Source organism: Crassostrea angulata, chromosome 1, assembly GCF_025612915.1.
Source record: "Crassostrea angulata isolate pt1a10 chromosome 1, ASM2561291v2, whole genome shotgun sequence".
Lineage (NCBI taxonomy): Eukaryota > Metazoa > Mollusca > Bivalvia > Ostreida > Ostreidae > Magallana > Magallana angulata.
This window is the reverse complement of record NC_069111.1, coordinates 3,557,220-3,566,496: the sequence shown is the minus strand read 5'-3', so window position 1 is coordinate 3,566,496 and position 9,277 is coordinate 3,557,220. Positions and strand designations below refer to the sequence as shown.

The 9,277-nt window shown below is 34.1% G+C and overlaps 1 long non-coding RNA gene across 1 annotated transcript; it reads left to right on the top strand.

Annotated features, from left to right (window-relative positions):
* The first annotated feature begins 1,050 nt into the window (after nucleotides 1-1,050).
* Nucleotides 1,051-4,349, top strand: LOC128168621 (uncharacterized). The gene is made up of 2 exons (XR_008241427.1): nucleotides 1,051-1,800; nucleotides 4,053-4,349. It is a non-coding gene; the product is annotated as an uncharacterized LOC128168621 (long non-coding RNA).
* The last annotated feature ends 4,928 nt before the right edge of the window (nucleotides 4,350-9,277 follow it).

The following is a 9,277-nucleotide window of genomic DNA, read 5'->3' as shown; positions in this document are numbered from 1 at the left end:
TAGATTATTTCTCGGATATGCTTAATCTTGGTCAGATTCAACAAAAATGCCTATATGTTAGGGGCAATGAAACAGCTAAATGCCAGCTAGAAAAATTTCAAGTTATAGGTCAAGGTCAAAGCAAAATTCTCTAAAATAACATCAGCGGGGCCCTTTGAAATGTTCACCATCAATAGTAATTTTAAATAAAAATATTCACAGAGGAATAATAAAATTAAGTAAACTATACATCGATAAGTTTCTGACAATTGATGATGCAACAAGCACATAGTACGAAAGGTCAACCCTTTGAAAAGCAGTGTAGAGGAAATGTTGCTCAGAATTATGTTTTAAACAAAATTGATTTTTTACGGACATTTTAATTTTGCATTCTGGGTTAAGAAATTAGATGTTAGTTGCAGGTAAAGTTAACTTTTACCTAAAATGAAGTCAAATTTGTTAAGTCGTACTTAAAACCATTCGGATTTTGTTAAGTCATACCAAGAATCATTCGATTTTTAAAATCTTTTTTGTACCTAAGTTACTTTTGTCATTAGATTAAGAACACTGCTTCTTAGAGGTACTTCTAGCATTACTTTCGACATTAGCGGAAAACCCACTCGTTGCTTTGCAACGAGCTTTGCTCTAGTTATTTTTTTTTTTTCCCGCAAATTTTGTGCACGAGATTTCTCGAAAATTGTTTGTCTGATTGCTATGAAACTTTCAGGGTATGTAGATGATATTAATATCTCTAGACGTTTTTTTCAAATTTTTAAAATTCACTTCTGGTTATGAGTTATTGCCCTTTAATTGAAAATTGGGGGGTCTTTTGTCCAGAGTTGATCTCGGGAACTACAGATGATAGATGCATGAAATTTGGCGAAATTGTCGGTAACATTTTATAATTTTGCTGGCATGAACATTTTGGTAATTTCTTTGTTAGTTTTTGAGCTATTTGTCGCCAAAGTTAAAGATTTTTTCGGGGCTGAAATTTTGTTGCTTTTTGTATTATAACCTTTAAACTAAAAATATTTTGTTAATACATATAGAACAAAAGTTGTTTAGAATAACGAGAGCTTTCATTTAAAATTAAGAAAAAAGGGCTGGCCCCTATAATTAGGGGTCAGCAGCTCATACACGTATTTTTCTGATAGCAAAAATCGTTATCATTTTATGAAAAAAAATTAATTTAGTTATTGTTAATATATTAAATAATGTCATTTGGTATCAAATTAAACAAGTTCTGTCCTATATTTTTTTTCAAATTTCATAAAACAAATATGTGAGAATCGTACATGAACGAGTTAATATGTCTACATAGACACACAAGCGAACAAATGCCACATTAAGGCCCAGGCATTTACTGCATTACGTTGTGTTGCGTCTTAGATAAATTGTTGTGATTCAATTTCATTTTTTTCATCTATATCATTTATGAATTCAATGAACACACATTATTTAAACGTTCTATGTGCAACTATTTGTCGGGGCGCCCCTGTTTGTGACCCCCGCGCGCGCGCGCGCCGAATGTAAACAGTAACGAACGGCATTGTAGAAAAGAGAGAGCCGTAATGCAGAAGAGAAGTTGTGTATTCTTTCGGTGTACACATGCATTTTCAAGTTACTGTGAAACATATGAACATGCACAGGGAACAATACTACATATTTGTTTAAGGAGGATATTTTTCTCGTGTGAATCGTTTACGAGGAAATTCTGACAGCCACACTTCTGTCGACGATCAGCCGTTGATAAGCTACGAGTAATAAAGGAGAAAAGATGGACATTAAAGTGTGTGATTTATGTGGATGTTACTGAAGAAGGTGAGGCTTTTACTCCTTTTAAAGTTTCTTGTTAACTGGTTAAAATTTAGTATATAGTATAGATGTACATGTAAGTACGTGCACACTGTTAGATGTTTTTGTTATGGTGTGGGTGTTTGTTTACTAACGTGTAATTTTTACATGTTTCATGGGTGTTTAGACTCGCTCGAGGTTCATGGGGGACTGGAAAGGGTAACTGAATTTATCTATTTAAAAAAATAACAGATTGTGAATTTTCAACTCAAAATTCAAAGCAGGGTCTAATTAGAAACATATCATATATTCTTGTGCAGAGGACTCCAAATGTAGTCATGAATACCCTGTAGACATAACTTCAAGTAAATAAAATTGTATACTTCAGACTTCAGAGTTAAAACATGACTTTAATATCTTTATGATGCCGATCATTGTATCATTAAAGAGGTATAGCAGACCAACGGGTACCCGGTACATGTACTTGTACATGTAGGTTACAAGTTAGAACTATGCCTACCATTCTACCAGTTCACACAATTTTTCTTGTTTAGCAGTTATGATGTGTACTTAAATTGTCCTTGTTAATGTTTTAAATGTAATTTTTTATTCTCTTTTTTTAATCTGACTACTGGCAGTACTGGCGTGCGAGCAGTTCTCGCCGAGGACCATTTCTCGCTGGTGCACTGTTACATCATATTTTCGTATATAATTTTATGTGTTGATAAAATGACGTAACAATGCACTGGTGAGAAATGGTACTCGGCGAGAACTGATCGCACGCCAATATTGATTAATTACAGACAAAAACTGAAGATTGCGAGTGTTTTTTTTAATTGAACAACATTGCTTAAAATAATTCTTTATATATGTGACGATCAGACCGGTTTGAATACCAGTGCCAGATATAGCTCAGTTGGTAGAGCACCTGACTAGAGATTCAGGGGGCCCAGGTTCAAATCCCTTCATTATTTCTCCCATCCTGTTACAATATTGGTGTTGTGACCAACCCCTGGAACTAACAGGTTAACTCGATCCTGCCAGGGATGATCTTCGAGGGTGAAGATCATTTAAGGGGGAGGAATGTGACGGTCAGACTGGTTTGAATACCGGTGCCAGATACATGTAGCTCAGTTGGTAGAGCACTTGACTAGAGATTCAGAGGGCCAGGTTCGAATCCCACTTTGTTCCGTCGTTATTTCTCCCATCTTTTACATATACATGTATATCAGATATATGACAGATGATTAAGGTCATCACATGTTTTGCAAGATGCAATAAGTGTTAAAAACCTTTACTTTACAACAGAATACATTTAAGTGAATATTTATGTTTCTTGTTATTATTTGGTGTGGTTTTCTTGACAGTGTCGCATAAACAATTTACCCGCTCCTAAAACACAAACTTTCTTTTTGTGGATTCAGCTTACCGCTGATTGGCTGCTGTTGCAGCAGACAAATAAGATATGCACGCACAAAACACAATGAACTTATCAGAGAATGAGTTGAGTTTATTTAAACTGTTGGAATTTGGGTATTTTTTTTTAAAATGTATACTTGTGACAAAACATATATGTGGTACATACAGCTGTAGCTTTATGAAGAAAATTTTGGTTAGACCATATATACCTATCATGCAAGTAAATGATATTTACAAAAAACTTGCAATTTATGGCGCACGAAATATACGCTAGTTTTATAAAGATTGACATACATGTAATGTACCACATTCTTTGAAAAATAATCTATTAAAAACTCTTCATTAAGTTAACTCATACATGTTTTATGCTTATTACACGTAGCATTGTTTTTAAAACATGTAATTTATAAGAAAATAAACAAAAACCCTCGCTAAATTTATTTGCAAACAAAAAATACACAGTAGAATTGATAAAAAATGGTATACCAGAAGCTAATACCAGTACATGTACTTTGACGCTGTTCGGTGGGTAATATTCGTTTGTAATTTACGAATTGAAATATTGACTGTTGCACTACAAGTATGGTAATAAACTCTCTCTCTCTCAAACTCTCTCTCTTTCTCAATTTGATAAGTGTTTATACCTATGAAATTTTTTTAATATTATATTATGACTTGATATGCAAATTTTTGATCTTGTACTGCCTAAATGTTATGTCATGTATTGGGATATGTCATACTTATTACACTGCATGGTCAGTGTATTTTTTACAGAAATACTATGCATATGTTAATGTAAACACAGCTATTACTAGTACATGTATGTAAACACAGCTAATTATTTTTTTTATTTATTTCAGCTCAAAACAGACTCTTGTTACCACATGGCTTTTACCGGTACCTGTTGATTCTTGTGGGTCAGCTCCTGAGATTAACCTGTCACCTCTATCCACATGCATATTCCTTGTGTTCTACAGACTATTTACTGGTAATTCAAATTAAATCCGATAATGCATGAACAATAATGGAACTTGAAGAAAGCATCATGCCATGTTGTGGTTTGTGTTTGATAAGAAATTATGAAAACAAAATTAAGGCTGTTTAAAGAAATTCATAATTGCTGTGAAAATTTGTTTTTCAATAAAAGTATACAATTATGTTTCCTTTATTTTTTATTTCATAAAGATATTTAGATGTGTTTACATAATTGAAACCCCCCCCCCCTCTATTTAATTGTCTGCATTAAGATTACATGTAGGATATGTAAATGTACATTTGACTTTGAAATAACATCTGCTATGATAATTACTTTTGAAATGAACAAGAAACAACCTATTTCTACCTTTCTAAGGTATATATGCATAAAAAAGTAGAAAAACATGTCAAATTTGAACATTTTTCATTGAAATCAACTCTGTCTCCAGCTACCTGGGTGTGTTTGAATTTAATTCTAATTTAAGGCAGATGTCTAACTTGTAGGTTGTAACTTACTGTTTTAGCATGGTTAGAAGAAGACTAGAAATCAGAATAGATTAGATATTCACTAAATATGATTGTTAGCTTACTTTTTTCATGAAAACAAGAAATCACAAGCAGGACAGCTGTCTATTTGTTAATTAAAATGGTACAAATCATACAATAAACAAATAAAGATCACATTTTAGAATCATTGATGATTGTTTTCAAATATGTGTGAGAAATGACTCAAGGAAATTGCCACATGTTTCATAAAATTAGGTAAAACATTTCAAACCATGACTTTTTATGAAAATCAAAAGATTGGGGGGTGGGGGGTATACATGTAAGGGTATTTCTAAGTGATGTGAAGCTTTTATCATGATTATATCATGTAGGCATATGTTGTATTGAATAAGGTTTCTTTTTAAAGGTGGTTGAACAAAAGTTGACCTCTAAAAGGTCAGATAAAGATGTTTTACTATGGAGAACCCTGTAAATCTGTGTTTACTAAAGGAAATTGGAAATGGTGGGTTCACTTAAATGGCCATATTTTTATTAAACCTCAATGGAATTGGCAATATGTGGTATTCTTTTTCTCAGAATTGCATTAGCTTTCTTATTCTAAGACAAACCGTCTTTTCATAAAAATGTTAGTGTACTAAGTTAAAGATACAAGGAACAGTTTCGGATAAAGTACCGTCAATATTTTTGTAAAATTGAGAGTGACTTTACTTGAAGTTTTATCATTGTTGCGTAGATTCATGAAATGAATTTTAATGATTACCAATAGTTAGAGGGATGTCTCTTGTTGGAATTGGTAAGCAATATTAAGGCCCCTTATTTTAAGTACATGAGAAGCAGAAATAAATTGTGAAACTTGCGGCTATGACAGATATGTTGACTTTACAGTGAAATTGAAGGTTACAAACGGGAGGTTATATAACATGAAATGTAGGTGGATGGGATATTATATGCCTATTTAGTATTTACTGGGTATGAGGACAATAGCAAGTTTATTGTCCCCCAAGACAGCAAATATTTAATGAGGCAAAGCCAAGGGAAATAGTAGCTGTTGAATGGGACAATAAACTTGCTATTGTCCGAATAGTCAGTTAATTGGTATTTCATTATACAGAAGAAAACTTTATTTGTCAGCGATGCAGAATTTCTTGATGATAAACAAATTAGAGTTAAATCAAACTTTGTATTTAATGCGGCGATCTTATTAGGTCAGAGGTGTTCCGAGTTTAAGGTGATATGGGACACTTCCATGTTGTGACGTATTGTTTATCGAAATAAACAATAAAATAAAGTGTAATTATATAAGTACATGTAGTTTCTTCTCAAAAATGGTCACCTAACTCCTTAGCACAGTGGGTTAGAGGGTTTACTAGGAACCTGTAAGTCATGAGTTCGAATCCCGCTGGGGTTTTTACAATTTTTACCTTTTCAAATATTTTTAAAAGCTATTTTTTGGTTAAATATTGTAAAATTTGAAAATTCTAAACCGGTGAAAAGTTTTCAATTATATAGTACTTTAATCCACATTAATATCGACAGATGTCCCATACCACCTTAAAAAGGAGGGAAATCAAATTCTGCTAATGAATGGTTTTGATGACTATTCACCATGGGCAGATAGCATGGATACTATTTTAGATAAAAAGGCATGTTTATGCGGGCGCCTTCTAGTGATCAATTTGTCGGTCTGTCCATCCGAGATGGCTTGACAGGAGCATAGCTTCTCTCCCTTGGCCCAATCTGGCTCATACCTCATCCACAGGGTTCCTTTGGTTGAAGGATGTGCAGTGACCTTGAACCATGTTTTTAGGTATAAGGTTAAGGTCATAGCAGAATTATATATATAAAATCCTTGTCTGGGGCATATCTTTTTTCCCTTTGGTCCAATCTGGCTAATACTCACAGAGTGTCTCTATGGTTAAACGATGTGCAGTGACCTTGCATGAAATTTCTAGGTAACGGGTGAAGATCATATCGGATCATGGAAAAATCCTTTTTTGAGAGCATATATAATTTCTACTAACCCCTATTTGGCTCAGACTTCACATAAGCAGAGCTTTTGAGTAAAGGGTGAAAGGGTGTGTAGTGACCTTGAACCTATTTTCAGTGAAAAGAAACTGTGAAGGTCATATCAGAATTATATTTTTAAAAATCCTTGTCCGGAGTATATCTTCTCTCCCTTTGCTCCATTCAGCCTCATACTTTACCCACATGATGCCTTTGTTCAAAATATATGCAATGACCTCGAATGATATTTGTAGATGAAGAGTCAAGGTCATATCAGATCACACAAAAATCCATATTTTAAGAGCATAGATATACTCTCCTTTTAGCCCCTATTTGGCTAATATTTTACCTTTACAGAGTTTATTGGTTAATGGCGTGCAGTGACCTTGAACCAAGTCTGTCAATGTGAAGGTCATAGCAGATCTTTTTAAAATTAGTTTTAAATAGTAGATTATTTTCCAAATATGCTTAATCTTGGTCAGATTGAACAAAAATGCATGTATGTTAGGGGGAATGAAATTGAATTAAAAGTTCTATGCCAGCTGGAAAAATTTCAAGTTATAGGTCAAGGTCAAAGCAGAATTCTCTGAAATAACATAAGCGGGGCCCTTTGAAATGTTCACCATTTCAATGTTGTCTGGTTCATAGTAATTTTACATAGAAAATATTCACAGAAGTACAGTAAAGTAAACTTAACATCGATAAGTTTCTGACAATTAATGACGCAACGAGCACACAGTACGAAAGGTCAACCTTTTGAAAAGAAGTGAAGAGGAAAAGTTGCTCAGAATTATGTTTTAAACAAAATTGATTTTTTACATAAATTTTAATTTTGCATTCTGGGTTAAGAAAAAAGATGTTAGTTCAAGGTAAAGTAAACTTGTACCTAAAAGGAAGTCAAATTTGTTAAGTCGTACTTAAACACATTGGTTTTTTTTGTTAAGTCGTTCTTGAAATGGTTAAGGGTTTTTGGTTAAGTCGTACTTAAAAACATTCGGATCATGTTAAGTTGTACCAAGAATCATTCGATTTTTTTTTATCTTTTTTGTACTTAGGTTTCTTTGTTACTAGATAAGGAACTCTGCTTCTTAGACGTACTTCTAGCGTTGCTTTCGACATGAGCGGAAAACCCACTCGTTGCTTTGCAACGAGCTTTGCTCTAGTTTTCTTTCTATAATTATATATAAAATCATATAAAAATATTCCGTGTGCGTTTGTATAAAAACAAAACGAAAAGTATCAATTCTGACATTCTTATCAAACGATTAAATGCCTAACATATCTAAACGCCATAATAAATGACGAGTACCGGAAGAAACCGGCGAGAACATCATGTTTTGTTTAAAATATCAAAGTATTACTAAGCGCAATTCCTCTTATGATGATGTGTGTGTGTGTGTGTGAGAGAGAGAGAGAGAGAGAGAGAGAGAGAGAGAGAGAGAATAAATATATTATTTTTCGATGTTGGTTTTTAGATTCAATCCTGAAGAGAGAGAGGGAGGAAAATTTTGTGCATTCTGGAATATATGCGAACCATATAAAATATATAGAAATTTTCACCAAATTTTCGAGTTGCAACACGAGAACTAAATGCCCAGGATTTGTTGTTTAAATTTGAATATACATTTTACGTTAAAAATAATTACGAGTGTATAGATTGTTTAACATCTTTTTTGTTACCTTTTGGAAGACCAGACAACATGTACAAGTTCAAGATGCGAACACAATGTTCACGAGATATTACCAATCCCAACAAGACATCTGCGTTGATGAGACTCTTGTAGGGACCAGAGGCAGGACCGCAATGCTGCAAAATATTCCATCGAAGCATTTAAAATTTTGAGTAAAGATTTGGGTTTTGGTAGAGAGTGCCACAGATATTAGGATATCTCGCAAAACCACCAGTCACTTCGGGGGTCTGCCAGAGAACTTCGGTTGTGTTGCACTTGTCGAGGAAAAGTGAACTTTTGGTGCGTGGATACCATGTTTAAGTGATAGTTTTTCCACATCTGTTGAACTTGCCAAGGTTCTGTTGCGCCTGGGGACTTTTCCTAATGGCACAGTTAAATATAATAGGCGAATTTCATCCACCATCAGGAAGCCAATATACTGCCAGGGAACACAATATTCATGCGCCAAAGACGTATTATGCTTTTTGCGGCCCACAAGGAAACGAGAGGAAACGTCATGTGCGCTCTTTTGTGGGGTTCTTGCTGTAATATCCGTATACAACAAGAACAAGGGTGGTGTTGATGGAGCAGACAAGCAGTCCTTTTTGTATAGACTCAAGGAAGTCACTGAAGGTATGTAAAAAGATGCTCTTCACATTGTTGAACAAATGCTACTTAATGTTTATGTGCCGTATAAATCCAATACTTCTGAGAAAGTGATGAGTCGTTTGCAGTTCCTTCAGGAGGTTATTTATGGGTTACCTTTGAGTTATCCTAATGAGCCAACAGCTCCTGTGCGGCTACGTCAAACTCCTGAAAACTCTTAAGTTGGTCAAACTTGTAGGTACTTATCTATTTATGAACAAGTGTCGACTTTTTATCTAGGGACAAAATCTCGTAGACATTGTGCGATATGTGGCATGGAAAGA